This window comes from Scylla paramamosain, chromosome 1 (genome assembly GCF_035594125.1).
Source record: "Scylla paramamosain isolate STU-SP2022 chromosome 1, ASM3559412v1, whole genome shotgun sequence".
Classification (NCBI taxonomy): Eukaryota; Metazoa; Arthropoda; class Malacostraca; order Decapoda; family Portunidae; genus Scylla; species Scylla paramamosain.
Window position 1 is genome coordinate 33,520,193 of NC_087151.1, and position 17,085 is coordinate 33,537,277.

Here is a 17,085-nt window from a genome sequence, read left to right on the forward strand (position 1 = left end):
CCCTTTTGGAATATTGCGTTCAAGCATGGTGCTCCGATTATCAGAAAAGACATAGATAAATTAGAAAAGTTCAGCGTAGAGTAACAAAAATTATACCAAGCCTTAGAAACAAATCGTACGAAGAGCGTCTTAATGAATGAAATCTATTCCCATTAACTCAAAGAAAACTAATAGACGACTTAATACAAGTGTTTAAAATCATCAAAAGGCATTGATAACATGAACTGCAGTAAGTATTTCACGATATACTATTCAAATTACACGCGAGGAAACGGATGTAAAATTGCTGAGAAATCTTTCAACTCTCATGAATCAAAAAATATTTTTTTCATCGTGTCGTCAGTCTTTGGAATGGGCTTCCTCGAAACGTGATAGACTGCAATACCGTAGAAAATTTTAAACGCCGTATTGATAAATATTTTGCCAGAGTTTGTTTGTTAGAGATTAAAACTCCTTTCCATTTTCAGGAAATGGAGGCACCTCATTTCATCTATTTTTCATTCTTTCCTATAAAAATTTCCTCCCGGCTTTTTTACTTTTTGAACTCCGTAAGGTATTTATTTCCGACCTGTTTCCTGCACGGCTAATGCCAGTAGGAGTGGAGGGTGGGGGGAGACCCTTCTGCTTTGCTGTCCTTTTCTTCTACTCTCACCTTAGTAGTCTTAAGACAGGTCACCTCGTGAGGATCGCAAGGTCTGTTGTGGCCTGTATTTCTATGTAACACTCTCTCTCTCTCTCTCTCTCTCTCTCTCTCTCTCTCTCTCTCTCTCTCTCTCTCTCTCTCTCTCTCTCTCTCTCTCTCTCTCTCTCTCTCTCTCTCTCTCTCTCTCTCTCTCTCTCTCTCTCTCTCTCTCTCTCTCTCTCTCTCTCTCCCTACTGATCACAAGCTTTGATGAGGATAATATTTATGTATGTTTAGTTTTTACTCTCTGATTTTCATCTTGTGTGTGTGTGTGTGTGTGTGTGTGTGTGTGTGTGTGTGTGTGTGTGTGTGTGTGTGTGTGTGTGTGTGTGTGTGTGTGTGTGTGTGTGTGTGTGTGTGTGTGTGTGTGTGTGTGTGTGTGTGTGTATCTTTTTTTATGTGTGGGTGGGTGGGTAGGTGTGTTTCGTGACATGGTTTGATTGGCCTTGCATTATGCAGTTCATTAAGTTCTCGTGTGTAGTTTTACCACAATGTTTCTCCCCTGTGTGCTGGTAAGGCAGTGTTAATAGGAGGAGAAAGAGGAGGAGGAAGTGAAGTGTAGGAGGAGGATGGTGGAAAAGAAGAGAGAGAAAGCGGGAGGAGGACGGATAAATGAGAAGAAAGGGTGATAGAAGGTCGAAGAAGAAGAAGAAGAGGGAGAAGGAAAGGAAGAAAACAAGTACGAAATGACAAGTACGTGTGCCATCAGTCCGTCATTTCATGCACGCCATACTGAAATTGTTATAAGGAGTGGTCGAGGCAACTAAATACTTCCCTCTCGCTTAGTTATTGAAGTGCTCCGCTTATAACTTCTTTTTTTTTATGTATTTCCACACCAAACAGTACAAAAAGACTCATCCCCGTGGACAAGACTCATACCTTTAATCATTCAAAGGTAACTCATAACTCTGGAAATCAATGTGTGACTTGCTACACCTGAGACTGATGGATACATGGACAAAATAGACAGATAGAGTGCATGTTCTTTTGTTTGGAGGATACATGTGCTTGTCTGGAGAAGTGCTTTAGAAGAGGCACTGGTCTGATCAGTCCATCCTCTCTGACAGTTATGTAAATGAACGTTGCTTTGTCGAATTTACTGCGCCGCCTATCTGGCCCAGTGACGGATTGCGGTGCGGCGGACGTGGTCGGTATCTTCACGAACCTGCCACTGTGAAAGACACGCTGATAAACTCCCGTATCTATAATTCCCGGGGACTTTTGTCACACTAGGTTCTTCTCTCTCTCTCTCTCTCTCTCTCTCTCTCTCTCTCTCTCTCTCTCTCTCTCTCTCTCTCTCTCTCTCTCTCTCTCTCTCTCTCTCTCTCTCTCTCTCTCGAATAATCACACACATCCTGTCCGAAAAAAAAAAAAAGATGTGCTGTTTTCTTCCTTTTTTTTTTTTTTTTATGCAAGCTTTCATGATTACTAAGTATCCCTCGTCCCTTGTGGGGGGAAGCATCACGTTTGACTGGCTGTGTTCTCGTTCGTAAGGGAAGGTTAGAGCCGCGTCCCTCATGGTACATACTTTGTCTCCCGCTTGTTAAGAAGTCTCCGGTGGAATGTTTCTAATTGTGACGCCGCCGTGTTGTGGGATGAAGTAATTGCTGCGTTTTGTTTGTGTTTTCTTCTTTAGTGTGTGTGTGTTTGTGTGTGTGTATGTTGTATTGTGGAAGTGAATGTACAGAGTGTGTGTATGTGTGAATGTGTGTGAATGGAGGTGATTATTTGTGAGAGTAAGAATGTGCCTGGGTTTGTGTTTGGATGTATGTATGTATGAAGAGGTAATTGTACTGTGGAAGGGAAAGTATAATGTGTGTGTATGGAGGTGACTGGTGAGAGCAAGAAAATATGCGTGTTCCGACGTGTTGTGATGTGCTGGACACTGAATACTGCTGTAGTTAAGCACACGATACTTGAATAGATTGATCAAATCCTTTATAAATGTTTCTTTTTTTAATTACAAGGAAACAATTTCATTTGTATTGAAGTTCACGTTAAGGGTGAATGAACCACAAAGAGGCCACATAAAAGAGGAGGAAGAGGAAGAGGAGGAATCAGAATCAGAATCAGAATAAAACCTTTATTCCATTTCACAATGGTTATCCTGTTATCATACATTGTGAGGTCAAAGTGATGCCTTAAAAAAGATAAAATAAAATGTGTATAATATAACAGTCAATAGTAATATATGATAAAATCTAATTTTCACAAAAAAAAATTAAGATATGTATCTGCGTTATAATTAAAACCACAAATAGAATATGACAAAATTGCGATAAAACAGACGTAAGGTTAATGTTAAATAATCAAGGGTAAAAAACGTAGTTTCAGGCTGATAACAAACTACTCACTGAACTAATGCTTAGAAAATGGAGGAATTGTTGCTCCTTAAATGAACGTAGTGAGGGCGCGTTTATGTCGGAGGGAAGGCTGTTCCAAAGTCTGGGCCCAGCCACTGACGTGGAACGCGCCCCTGTACAAGTGTTATTTTTGGAACATATAATTGGTGGCGTTGTCTGGTGGCAGCAGTAGACACTTCACTCACTAGTAGCAAGTGAAATGTAGTATTGGGAGAGCTCCTCCTAGTTACATTGTACACCAATATTCCTATTTCAAACATGTACTTTTGTTTTATCTTTAACCATCCAAAGAGGAGGAGGAGGAGGTGGTGTTGGTGGTGATGGTGATGGTGGTGGTGGTGGTGGTGAGAGAACGAAAAGGAGAAAAGAAAATGGAAGAGAAAGCGCAAAAGGAGGATAAAGAGAAGAAGGAAAAGGAGAAGAAAGGAAATAACGTTCGTTGACCATTGAGGAGAAAGAGGACAACGTGGACAACGAGAAACATGAAGAGAAAGAGAAACAGGAAGAGGAGGAGCAGGAGCTAGGAGGAACAGGACGAAAAACAGAAAGAGAAGGAAATAGCGTTCGTTTGTCAAGTTGAAGTGTTCCCTCGGTGCTCATTATTGTTGTCCACGTGCAAAAATTGGAAAACTCGTAATTGCTGAGTACATGGCAAACCACTGGAGATCTCAGCTTCCGGGTATGAAACAATGGCTTGGGAACGTATTCATTTCAGTAGCTGAGAAAAGCGTGCAGCGAATGGATGGGTAGATACAGAGAGAGAGAGAGAGAGAGAGAGAGAGAGAGAGAGAGAGAGAGAGAGAGAGAGAGAGAGAGAGAGAGAGAGAGAGAGAGAGAGAGAGAGAGAGAGAGTTACATAGAAAAACAAGCCACAAGAGACCTTGCGGTCCTCACAAGGTGACCTGATCTAAGACTATTAAGGTGATGATAGTAGAAAAGGACAGGAAAGCAGAAGGCTCTGAGAGAGAGAGAGAGAGAGAGAGAGAGAGAGAGAGAGAGAGAGAGAGAGAGAGAGAGAGAGAGAGAGAGAGAGAGAGAGAGAGAGAGAGAGAGAGAGAATATGTTCGTGTGTGTGTGTGTGTGTGTGTCCTAATCAATGAACACAGTAGATGGAAAAATCAGTGAAAAAAAAAAAAAAAAAAAAAAAAACAGACAATAGCCACTGTACGAATTTGAAATTGCATTATTGTGTATGCTGCTGCTGCTGCTGCTGCTGCTACTGCTGCTGCTGCTGCTGCTACTGTTGTTGTCTGGAATCGAAATGTAAAAATAGTTTGCATTTCAACGAAGCATTAAACGTTCAGATAATATAAATATTTTATTGGTTATTTTTCCTGGATCATTAAAGTGAAAATGAAATTGACTGTAAAGGTATACAAAAACGGACACTTAGACACACGTCATGATGGAACACGTCACCCGCAGAACACTGTGTCTGCGGAACACGTCCACTGCAATAACGGAGATCCGCGGAACACAGCGCGGCGGGGATTCATCAGCGACGTGCCCCCGACGGCCTCTGGTTCAGTAAAGCCGCAGTCCGTCATGCAGGGAGCCGCCCTCTTCCATTAGTCCGTAATTGCGATAGAAAATAATTTAGCAAGATGGATCGAGCCACTCTTGTGTAATTCTCCGGGTAAGCAGTCCGTCGTCGAGGCCACATTACTGGCAGAATTATTGCCACATCATCCTGACATATGGCTGGGTCCTCTCGCATTATGGATAGAGATCATCAATATGGAAGCCGCTTGGATGCCTCCGTCGATATCTATAAAATGTTACCCAGCTCGTCCAGCTTTGTACCACCTCCGCCTCAGCCACGTGAGCGTTGCCTCTGAGGACACGGCCACCTCTTTCAATTGCACCTTAAAGGATTTGTTTTTTTTTTTATATGAGATCGCAAGATTTTTAAAGAGGGAAAAGAGTGGTTTTTATAGTGTGATCGTCTCTTACCCCTTGTATATTATTGTAGCGTACCTTAAATTTCGATACATTTTTGCGTGTGTGTGTGTGTGTGTGTGTGTGTGTGTGTGTAAATTTAATGAAAAAAAAAACATCTCTCAAAACTGCTTGTTAAATCGTAATTTTTGTATCAACCTAGAAGTATTTCATATGTTTTGTTGTACTCCAGAACTAATTATCTTATTTTTCTATTTATATATTTTCTTCATGGATATTACTGTAATGAGATAACAGGTGACAGAGGACAATAGTGCATATTTTTGCATTCCATCGTTTTCGAATTTCTCATTTCCCAATCCTAAAATTTCAAACAAATCTGCTCTTCGTGTGTGTGTGTGTGTGTGTGTATGTGTGTTACATATAAGGGAAGCGAGGTATGTAGCACGCAGCAGTTTCAGAATAGTCGTGTTGATTAGGGCGGCGATAGGAAGCAGTGATCTAGCATTCCACTGGTGATGAAAAGGCTACGGAGAGGCAGTGAGAGAATGGAATTTGAAGAGACCCTATATTGTACTTCTCTACCATCCTCTGCACTTCTCTCCCCTGCTCTCCCTTCCTCTCCTTTTCTCTTCCACTCACATGTGCATCGTGCCATTGAGAGAGAGATCAGAAAGGACTGTCCACCACACGAGGGGAAAATATTGTGGGTTAATAGGAAGCTCGAGTCTCTTGTAACACCCAGTTTCCCTACCGCTACCTAACCGTTCAACTGTAATGACGGCACGAGCCTTTATATTCGAGTAACACCCGGCGATTCCAAGGAGCGGAAAGGGATCTGTTAACATTAAAAGGTTTTAGTTAATGAAGTGCTCCTTTTCTTGTCAGCAGTGTCCCTTAAAAACAACCGATCACTTTATTAATGTTAAGGAAAGTCGAAGGCGTCGGCGTGCTAAGTGGAGAAATGCGCAGTGATCTTCACGCTTCAAGAATGTAATGCAGAAAATTAACAGGATTTTTTAATCATCATTATCTCTTAGCAAATGATATATGAAGTGTGTTAAATGGTTGCGTCAGCACGACTGACAGCGAAACAAGGATTTTTTTATTTAGTCTTTCAATACACTCGAGTTTCTTTTTCCCTTATCTTTTAATTTTGTTATCTTAGAATTCATTGCAATTTTGTTTAGGAAAAAGTTACATGTTGGTCTCAAAACACTTCTAAAGCTCTTCCACGAATCTACACACTTGAAAAAAAAAAATCCTCTTCTGATATTTCTTTCTTTTACCACTTATGCCTTCAGTTATCATCAGGTGCGAACTTTGAACTTTTTTTCATACATGTGATGACTCGAAACGTCTTCATCTTACTTTTATACTCTTATTAAACAGTTCCTGTGCACCACCACCACCACCACCGTCGCCGTCGCTGTCGCCGCCGCCACCGCCATGTGGAGAGATGTGTTCTGTGGTGCTGCCTGCGCGTGTCCACCTCTCCCTTATGCTGTAAAATTTTCCATCCATTTTTATATGCTCCTGCGATCTATAAAAGTGGTTATGTTTTCCACTGAAATCACTTTTACTGACAAAAAATATATTAGCAGATTGCCTTTGTCTTTTCTAAAAAAATAAAAAAAAAACTTGTCGAACCTCCAGAATAGTTTTGATTTTTTTTCCTTTATGGAACGGTAGTACTGGAATTTTTCAAATTTACTGTTGACCTGTCGCTATTCAATAAAATGAATATTCATTGGCTTATTTCGAAACTACGGAAGAATACATTTTTTTTTTATCTCCCCTAAATTTTCTCAGAAGTCTTTGAAGCTGTGATACTATTGTAAGTTATTTAAATTATGTTACCAGGAAAGAGAGAAAGAGAGATTCATATTTCTCTCTTGGGTCATGAAGGCAGGACTTCACTAATTCCCACCACTATGTATATGAATGCGAGTGAGATGAGAAAAAATGGAAACCCTGGCCACTGTTACTTCGATGTGAGAGGAGAGCTGATACTAAGAAATGATACGACGACGGAGTTTTGCGATTTCACGATATACTGTTAGCTCTCTGGAAAAGTTACGCAAGTTACTTGAAAATACAAATTTTGGGCACTGGTTCTACTTCATTGTGAGAAGAAACTTGATATTCTGGAATAATGAGGTGAGTTGTGTGATTTCACGGTACTTTGTCAGCTCTGGAGAAAAGTTACGCAAGATTCCATTCAGGTTACACGAGTCATTTATCGCCCTGAGGGAACACTCGGACCATTGGGCACGAAGCCACGCCAGGCTGGAGGGAGAGGAATGTTGCGAGACTTGTTTGTGTAAGGAAAAAGGTTGATGCCCTTTATTTTTTTTTTTTTCTTGCCTTTGATTGTAATGGTTATGTATACGGGCAGATTCTCTCTCTCTCTCTCTCTCTCTCTCTCTCTCTCTCTCTCTCTCTCTCTCTCTCTCTCTCTCTCTCTCTCTCTCTCTCTCTCTCTCTCTTTCTCCGTTATATGAAAGTAACAAGATATACTGCAGATTGCAAGTTTCGACACTGCGCACACACTATGGACAGCTCTGTGGGAAACGGTGACAGTGGAAGTCGATGCTGATCCCTTATTCAAGAGATGTGGTGCAGATTTTATATTTGATAACTATTGTCACATTGAATTCGAATTAATTTCAGTCTGTCGGTGGTACATAGTTTCTTATATACTAAAGATATGGAACAACTTTCACATTTACGACCTAGAGCCACACTTCCCTCCTCACCTTTCGTCAAATGAACTACTGAGGACCAGCGTTGGTCTGTCTTCCGAAACATCACTACATAATGAAAATAGTGTATCCGTTCCTGCAAGCGCTGGGATCGACCTAGAGTTCTTCATCATATGATCTCCGTATGTTAAAGGGAAAAAAAGCTTGTTTCATCAGGATAGGAGTATAAATACCTACCCTGATTAATTGTGTATTCCTGATAAGGAGATGTTTGCTGTTTCGGAAGCGGTACTACATTTGCAAGCCACAGCAAACAGTAATTACGTGGTTGGCTGACATAACGAGTTGCGTGCATTACTCCCGGAAGTGTGGTCATGTGATGAAATAAATGTTGGTGACCCGAACACTGGTGCGGCGTGTGTACTGCGGTGCCCCAGCGGCCCTGCCACTATCCAGGGTTGGTGAGGTCCAGGCTGTGCGTCTTGGTCGTTAGCCACGCTGTGTTACCCTGGAAAGGAAGCACCAACGTGTCATCTCTTTATGTCACTGCCACCTGTGGAGTGCCTAATGGCGGGGTTAAGCCTTTAGTTCACCTTACTATATTTTCCTTTGAATAATTACATCCTTCCGCCCTTACTTCTTCGCCTTTGGGCCTCCATCCCTTATCTCGCTTCCATTCCGCGGCCTCCATAGCGCCCTTCAGCCACCTCCCGCTGTCGTGAAGACAAGTGGCAAAGCTTTTTTTTTCCTCCCTTTCTTAGAATAACTAACCGTCTGACCACTGGAGGATTAAACGAATGAAAAATTACAAAATAACCTGTGATTTCCCCGATCATTATGGTATGAAAATTCATTATTCCTTAAATTTGCAGCATATATAAGATCTTGCTGGAAGTTTGCCTACATTTAGCCTTTTCCTAAAAAAGGTGAAAGTATTTATCCTTCAAACTACTGTCCTATTGCTTTAATTTCTATCTATTTTTTTATTCTATTCTCATTCTTAAACATCTATCACTTCACAAACTTCGTATCTAATCGCCAGTATGGGTTCCGTCAAGACCTCTCTAATGGTGATCTGGTTTTCCTTACTGAGTCTTGGTCATTCTCTTTTAGAGACTTTGGTAAAACTTTTGCTGTTGTCTTAGACATATCAAAAGCTTTTGATAGAGTCCAAACTACCTTCCTACGGCTTCTGTCCTTCTCTCTGTAACTTCATCTCAAGTTTCCTTTCTGACCGTTCTGTTGCTGCTGTGGTAGACGGTCAATGTTCTTCTACAAAATCTATTAACAATGGTGTTCCTCAGGGTTCTGTCCTGTCACCCACTCTCTTCCTATTATTCATTAATGATCTTCTAAACCAAACTTCTTGTCCTATTCACCCCTATGCTGATGATACCACCCTGCACTTTCATAGGTCTTTTCGTCGACATCCAACCCTTCAGGAAGTAAACATTTCACGCAGGTAAGCCACAGAGCACTTGACTTCTGATCTCTCTAAAATTTTTGATTGGGACAGAGCAAACTTAGTATTATTCAATGCCTCAAAAACTCATTTCCTCCATCCATCAATGACACTCAACTGCCCCCCTCTTCTACACTGAACATCCTCAGTCTGTCCTTTACTTATAATCTAAACTGGAAACTTCACATCTCATCTCTAGCTAAAACAGCTTCTATAAAATTAGGTGTTCTGAGTCGTCTCCGCCAGTTTTTCTCACTACCCGCCCCCAGCTTCTAACTCTATACAGGGGACTTATTCATCAATTTATGGAGTATGCTTCACATGTAAGGGGGAGGAAGGGGTTCCACTAATACCGTTCTTTGAAACAGGGTGGAATCAAAAGCTTTTCATCTTATCAACTCCTCTCCTCTATCTAACTGTATCTTTCTCATCGCCGCAGTGTTGCATCTCTTGCTATCTTCTACCACTATTTTCATGCTAACTGCTCTTCTGATCTTGCTAACCACATGCCTCCCCTCCTCCTGCGGCCTCGCTGCACATGACTTTTTTTCTTTCTCTCACCCCTATTCTGTCCACCTCCCTAATGCAAGAGTTAACCAGTATTCTCTAGAATTTCCTGCGTGCTTCTGTATTTCTATCTTCCTTGACTTGAACTCCTTCAAGAGGGAGGTTTCAAGACACTTATCCTGTAATTTTCACTAACGCTTTCGACTCTGTACGGAAACCGGTACCTCTGTTTTTTTTTTTTTTTCAGTTTTTGTTGCCCTTAGCCGGTGCCCCTTCTACATAAAAAAGGACTTGAGATAATAATAAAAACAGATAATGTCGTGTGTGTGTGTGTGTGTGTGTGTGTGTGTGTGTGTGCGTGTGTGTGTGTGTGTGTGTTTGTTTGTTTGTTTGTGTTGTTTACTAAGTGTTTTACAGTGTGGCGTATTCTGAGGGGGAGGAGACTGTACCTTTGCAGTTGTGGAAGTGGAAACACAATTACAGGTTAAATAAAAACATGTTCTTGATAATAAATTTAGATCGCTATTGTTAAGTGAAAAAAGTGGCTAAATAGAAAGCTTCTTTGTAACAGCATATACAAGGGCACCCATTTCTTTCGATTTTTCCTCATGACTAAAATTGAAATCAACAGGAGAGTGTGCAAATCAATAGGGTTAAGAAGTGATCCAAGTGAAAATTCTGGCAATTGCACGGATCTGGTGAGATAATCAATAAAACTCTCTCTCTCTCTCTCTCTCTCTCTCTCTCTCTCTCTCTCTCTCTCTCTCTCTCTCTCTCTCTCTCTCTCTCTCTCTCTCTCTCTCTCTCTCTCTCTCTCTCTCTCTCTCTCTGCTCATATAAAGACAAGATTATTTCAACGAATTTAAAATTACTCAGGCCAGGTATGTCTTGCTGTCTTTACGAGTTCAGGTGTCCTTAATTACGGTGACTTTTTTTTTTTTAAGTCGCAGATATATTAAAGGACGTTCTCAGAAAACATCCACAAGAATGTCAAAACGTACATTTGTTTCTCGAGACGCTCGGTTCACACATGATAAAATAAAAGTTTCACGATAAAAAGGAGTGCAAACGTGAATTTCATCTCGTCTTCACGGAAACAAGACATTATATTCGTGGTTTATGATGGAACTCTGTGTGTGTGTGTGTGTGTGTGTGTGTATGTGTGTGTGTGTGTGTGTGTGTGTGTGTGTGTGTGTGTGTAAAGTTTGGACTAAAATCTTCCTACAATATGCTGCAATTTGCATTTGTAGTTTTCGTAGTCTGACATTCATGATGATGCGATTTTCATACTACTTGCTATTATTTGCCCTGTAGGGAATTATACACACACACACACACACACACACACACACACACACGAACAGCATATGTGCATGACAGACCATTTTATTATACCAGTCAATCATTTTTAATTCCCGATTCCTTGACACAGCGGAGACATTCACCCACTTCCAGGTCACGTCAGTCAGTCTTTCAGTGAATGAAGTGACTTAAATATTTCTTGCATGGCGCCGCAAAAAAACTAAGATAATTATTGACCGGATTATAAAATTACATAAAAATACATATTAAAACGAAATGTATAAATAACATAAAAATGGTATAGTTCAAATGTAAAAGAATAAAAAAGGTAAAAACTATAAAATATAAATTAAGCAGTCTTCCACTAACTATATACTTACAAATACCGAGTATCTCCTTAATACGTAATGCTTCATGACAAATCGGCACCACAACACGTAGGGATGCACGTGATAGACGACCGTACACTCGTGGCAAAAACAATGGCTGGGGTACATCATCTTCACTAATGCAGCAGGTATGCATGCAGAAGGCGTCTGTGTGTCGGCTAATAAGAGCTGTTACATGAAAATATAATGTCCCTACATACCACCCAAAAACAGGCAGGCACGTTATTTTACATAGCCTAGGTGTGTGTGTGTGTGTGAAAGGGAAAGAGAGAGAGAGAGAGAGAGAGAGAGAGAGAGAGAGAGAGAGAGAGAGAGAGAGAGAGAGAGAGAGAGAGAGAGAGAGAGAGAGAGAGAGAGAGAGACAAACAGACTAAATAGAGACAGACATACAGAGAGACACTCACTTATCAGTTTTCACTTTTCCCCCGCCAGTCAGGTCGTCACGTGTGAGGTCATCCACCTGGTGGCGCACGAATCAATGGCCCACTTGGTGAATAACTCGTCGGCGGCGTCCCGTTTTAGCCGCTGGGGAGCGAGAAATGACCCCGAAGCCATACATTAGTGAGCGCGCGTTATTATGCCCCACTGCTCCACGTGCATCCTGAAAGCAAATATGAAATAATAAAAAGGGTAGGTAATTACATGTATAATACAGTAATCGTATAAACATCAAATTATCATATAAACTAGCGCATGATATTACATGGGAGTAATGCAAATAATCATGTAAGCAAATGAATAGGGTCATGTAACTGATATTTTTGTTGAAAAAATTGCGCTACTTTTTTTTATTATTGTGAACTGTAATGATTTTCACTCGCTGTACGGTAAATGGGCAAGCTCGTACCTCACTGCGGGCACGGTTGAAGATTCGAGCTTATATATTCGTGTACACATATTTTTCATGTAATTATTTTGTAGTAAGACTCAGGTATAAATCCGAAATTAAGAGTCAACTAAATAGCTGTAGCCTTTAGCCATTTTCCTTTCCTAGAAAGGAGAAAGAAGATCGAAAGCAAACTGTTTAGGAACGTTCTTATTTTCTTTATTACTGTTTAGGTTCTCTCCGCGAAGTTCATACAAACCAAAAATTTTCGTGAATTCTAATCAAAGTAGCAGAACAGATGATCCCCCATGACAGCCACCAGAGCTAGCCAATGCAGGCTCCGAATATGAGGCGCTGTTGATTCAATCGCACAGCGTTCAAACCATGAAGTTGGCGAGTCACTGTCGAGTAATGGTCGACGCGCTGCCATGGGTTACGACCGACGAGAAAAGACTTTAGCAGCAGGGAAGGGAAGGACTTTGCGAAAAAGGTGAACGATGAGCAACTTTAAAACCAGCCCGCGGCGGGTACCACTTAGCCCTGGTTGTGTGTGGCCCGGGCTCCTGACCCTGCCGCCGCCGCCACCTAAGGGCATCAGCCTCCCTATGCTCCCCTCCGTCAGCCTTCTGTAGTCTTGCTCTTCATTTTTTTTTTTTTTTTTTCAGCCACCTTCCGCCATAACCAAAATCATGGTTTGTTATGCATGGAAAAAAGACATTAACTAGTTAACAGTTAATGATGCAAATGATCATTGGAATATTTGAATCACAACGCAATCATTCTTAATTTTTTTGTATTAGTTTTTGTAGTGAGGGAAAGGCGTGGCGTTAAAATCAGAGGTCAAGGGTAGAAATATTAAAAATGAGTCAGCGGTACTTGTAGTAAGATGAGTGAACTGTAATGGTAAAAATGTACATTAAACGCGAGAAGAAATGAGCCGAGAATGGTGAAGAACGACGCCTGAGATTGTTCGGCCACCTGGATGGAATGAATCAGTAAAACGACGAGTAGGAATTAATACCGAGTGTAACAAGAGCGACCACCTATAAAATGGGTACCAGGGAGAGAAAGGGAGAGGTGGAGAGGTGGCTGGAAGATGCATCACTGGACTTTACAAAATGAGAAACTACATAAATAGCGTCAGTCAGTGCATCCTTTTCTCACAAACCATCTCAAAAATGTAACAGAAAAGGAAAAAAGAGATATCATTATCACACAAACGCATTACTTACTTTCACCCAAAAAAAAGAAAAAAGAAGAAGAAGAAGGAAAAAACCCAACACTTTTCCTTCCTGCGTCTTGAAGTACTGGCAGAAATCACTTTGGTGCGGGGAAGTGCAGGGGCGTGCATTCAAGTTTTGGTGGCGTCGCGGCTTTAAAGTTTGTCGCGGAGCACTTAGCACTCCGCCTCCGTAATGACGCCAGCGATCACACCAGGCGACGCGCACCACGGTAATGGCCATTTCTCCTGCGGCCTCCAGTGGTGTACCTCGTCTCGCGTCCTTCGTCTGGTTCGCCACTGCTCCTGCTACTGCTACTGCTGCTGCTGCTCGTGATGACGGAGAGTTGTTGCTGTACCTTCATATATCAAGTACCCTTCGCATGATTTCTGTGTTCAAATTGGATAATTATTGTTGTGAAAATATATATAAAATGTACTGTTTAGTTTCGCCCTCATGCTGTATATATTCTATTCTCTTTGCTGTGGAGTTTAATGTCCACGCCACCTCCTCCTCCTCCTCTTGTGAACTCTGACTGAGGAATATTCATAACTTCTTCGTGTATGGAAATGAGGGGAAAACAAAATTTACGTATATGTGTAGGACTTCCCTCCTCACTCTCCGTCATCCTTGTAAAATGGTAGCCGCGGATAAAGGGGAGGAGGCGTCAGTCCAGCGCCGATCCCTCACGCCCCGCCGATCTTGTCCATCCCTGCGGCTTTTCAGAGTTTCATGCCAAGTATATTCCCGCTGCAGCCGACGCATCTCTCGCCTCGCTGCCTCTCGCGCCCTCCCCCTTTCATTCCTATGCATGTTATTATTGGTTCCCCCTTCCACATCATTTTAAAATATGCTTCTAAAATGCTTCAACTATTCCGGCCTGCATGTTACTGTCAGCACTCTCATCATGTCCCTCGCTCACCCATTTGGTTCTTTCTCCGTTTTTCCATGTCTTTGCTCTTACTTCCATTACTTTCTTCCCAGAGTTTCTCCCCTTTTTTCTTTTATTTTTAGTCTAACATTTCGTTCACCGTTCTGTCAAACCTCTCATTTACTTTCCTTTTTGCCTCTTGTGAATCATATTTCACTCGGTACTTCTTTTCCACACGGCAGTTTTATTCCGCGTGTCTTGTCGTTCGCTTAAAAAGACTTACCGCGAGATGTCTTATGTGGGATTCTCTTTTCGCTTCGTCTTTTTCGCTCCTCACTGCGTACGGTAGTTTATGTTCCGGGTCTCTTCTTTTAATCTTTATTGTCTTTGGAAAATATCGTCGTGCTGTTCTTGTATCGTTCACCGTAAAAGTGTAAGACAAGACAGAGACAAATTATTAACGTCTTTTATCCATCTTTCATCCTTTCTCAGTCAGCTGCATTCCCGAGTATACCTCATTTTGCATTTTCTGGTGGCGTCTTCCTGATTTTTGCCGAGTTGTGGTATAATGGCATTCACGATTTTACTCTCGTGTTTCATGCTTCATAAGATCCTGAAGTGCGACACAGACAAATGAGCGGTTTTGTCTGTTCTTCGTCGTATTGCTGTATTACTATTTCCATTTATATTCTTGTAAGTTCTTTGTCCCGATGCACGTTGGTTTCCGAAGTAATGAAATTCACTGGATTATTTTCATATTTAATCGCATGTAAAAAGCAATAAGGCAAATACACGTAGGATATGAATTATTGAAGGTTTGCAATGAGCGACGAATCATTTCTCATTCATAAATAAATGTATATGTATATGGTGGACATTGGACACACACACACACACACATACACACACACACCCTGAATCATATCTATATTTGCTATGTTTAACGCAGGATTAACCACTAACCACAATATCCTGTGCTGCATGTTTTATGATTTGGATTCATATCGTAATTGATGTTGAATTACAGGGCCCCCCAAAAGTTATTATGCTGCACAAATGGGATGTATTGCTTTTGCATGTTGAGTCGCCGCAAATCTTACCACGTCATTAGCTGCGGCATTCTGTATGTATTGCTGTTCGGGAAGGGAGGCTTGCATCTTATTTTTGCTTCTGTTTCCACTTTTTTTTTCTTGTTGCTGCAGGGACTGATGAATGTAAAGCAGGAGAATGAGTACGAGGAGGAGGAGGAGGAGGAGGAGGAGGAGGAAGGAGACTGAAGGAGGAGAGAGAAATGAGGAGCAAGAGAGAGAGAGAGAGAGAGAGAAATGACGAGAAGGACGAAGAGGAAAGGGAAATAGAGACAGAGGAAAGAGAAAGAAAAGGAGGAGGAGAAAGAGTAGGACGACGACGATGACGAAAACAATGACAGCGGCAACCCCCAAAAAGACGACAACGAAGACGACGACGATGACCAGGATAACAAAGACGAAGACGACGATCACGACATCAACGACGACTACGATAACCACCACTACCACGACCACAAAAATAACGATCATGATGACGATGACGACCACGACGACGACAACAACGAGTAAAGGGTCAGTCTCCCTCACCGCTTCCCTTCCTCAGCAATTCCAGCACGACCCTTCTTCTCCATTTCCCTCCGCCGTCATTTACCGAGTCCTTCCCTTCTCCCTAATTTCCTTTCCACAACTTTCCTTCCCCTCTTTCCTACCTATCGTCATATTCTCCTCCTTCATTACCTTCCCTTCCCTTCCTCTCCTTTATTCGCCTTCACCACCGTCTTCGTCCCCACATCAACTATCCTTCCCTTCTCTTCCTCCTCCTTCTTCTCCGTTCCTGTCTTCCTTCCTCCCTCTCTCGTCTCCCTCTGATTGCTTGTTAAGTTCAGCGTTGTCTTGCTCAGTTCATGCACTCGACCAATAAAGAAGAGATATTGATGAGACTGATGAGGAAAATGTAAGGTAAGATTTAAGCACAGCCAAAAACTGAAAGAAAAAAATAAAGAACAAAGGAAAAGAAACTTTCTGAAGGCTGCAAGGAATAAGGTTTTCTGTGTACAAAGAAAAAAAATTACCAGTTTTTGGGAGTCGCTGTGTGGCTTCACTCATCCTGTCTCTCTGTTTTTCTTTTCTTTTTTTTTCCCCCTTAACCAAATATTTCCCGTGACGTTCCCGGAAATTATTAATGAAATGCACATTTTTTAAGAAACTCCCTCATTTTTATTTCCGCCTCACAAGGTCCTTCATCTTGCGATCCTGGAATTTGCATGACGCTTGGAGCAGGAGAGAAACATGCGCATGAGTTTGCATTAATGCGTGAGTGCAGGCCAGGTGTGCGCCAAACAGCTCATTTGGGCCCAACAACCCGGCTGAATTTTACCGCCACCTTGATGACGCAGCCCCTGGAAGAGCTGCGGCCTGGCTGGTGCTGCTGCTTTCTTTTCCCACTGTGACGAGAAGACCTGCTGTTTTCTGGGGAGCGAGGCGTGCCCGGGCAAAGAAAACGAAACAAGAAATATTTAAACACACTACATGTTTATATTTCCTGAACATGCATTTTTACTCGTATGCAAATCCACGTATGCACTGTTTGGTGGCACACACACACACACACACACACACACACACACACACACACACACACACACACACAAGAAACGAATGCTATTCTAATTAGTGATGGGTTCTGAAATTCTTACATACAGCCAGTGCAAAGTAAAACCATTATTATTATTGTTTTATTTTATTCATTTATTTTATTTTATTCTATTTTATTTATTTATCTTTTTTTACCTATAGGCTTGGCTTATTTTATTTATTTATTTATTTATTT

General features: G+C 41.6%; 1 long non-coding RNA gene across 6 annotated transcripts in view; it reads left to right on the forward strand.

The window, feature by feature from the left end:
- LOC135104267 (uncharacterized) overlaps positions 1–6,602 on the forward strand; it is a 149,053-nt gene extending 142,451 nt beyond the window's left edge. For all 6 annotated transcript variants that reach the window (XR_010270357.1, XR_010270353.1, XR_010270358.1 and 3 more), the window contains one exon: positions 6,337–6,602. This is a non-coding gene — a long non-coding RNA (uncharacterized LOC135104267). The remainder of the gene's footprint in view (positions 1–6,336) is intronic.
- Positions 6,603–17,085: the final 10,483 nt, after the last annotated feature.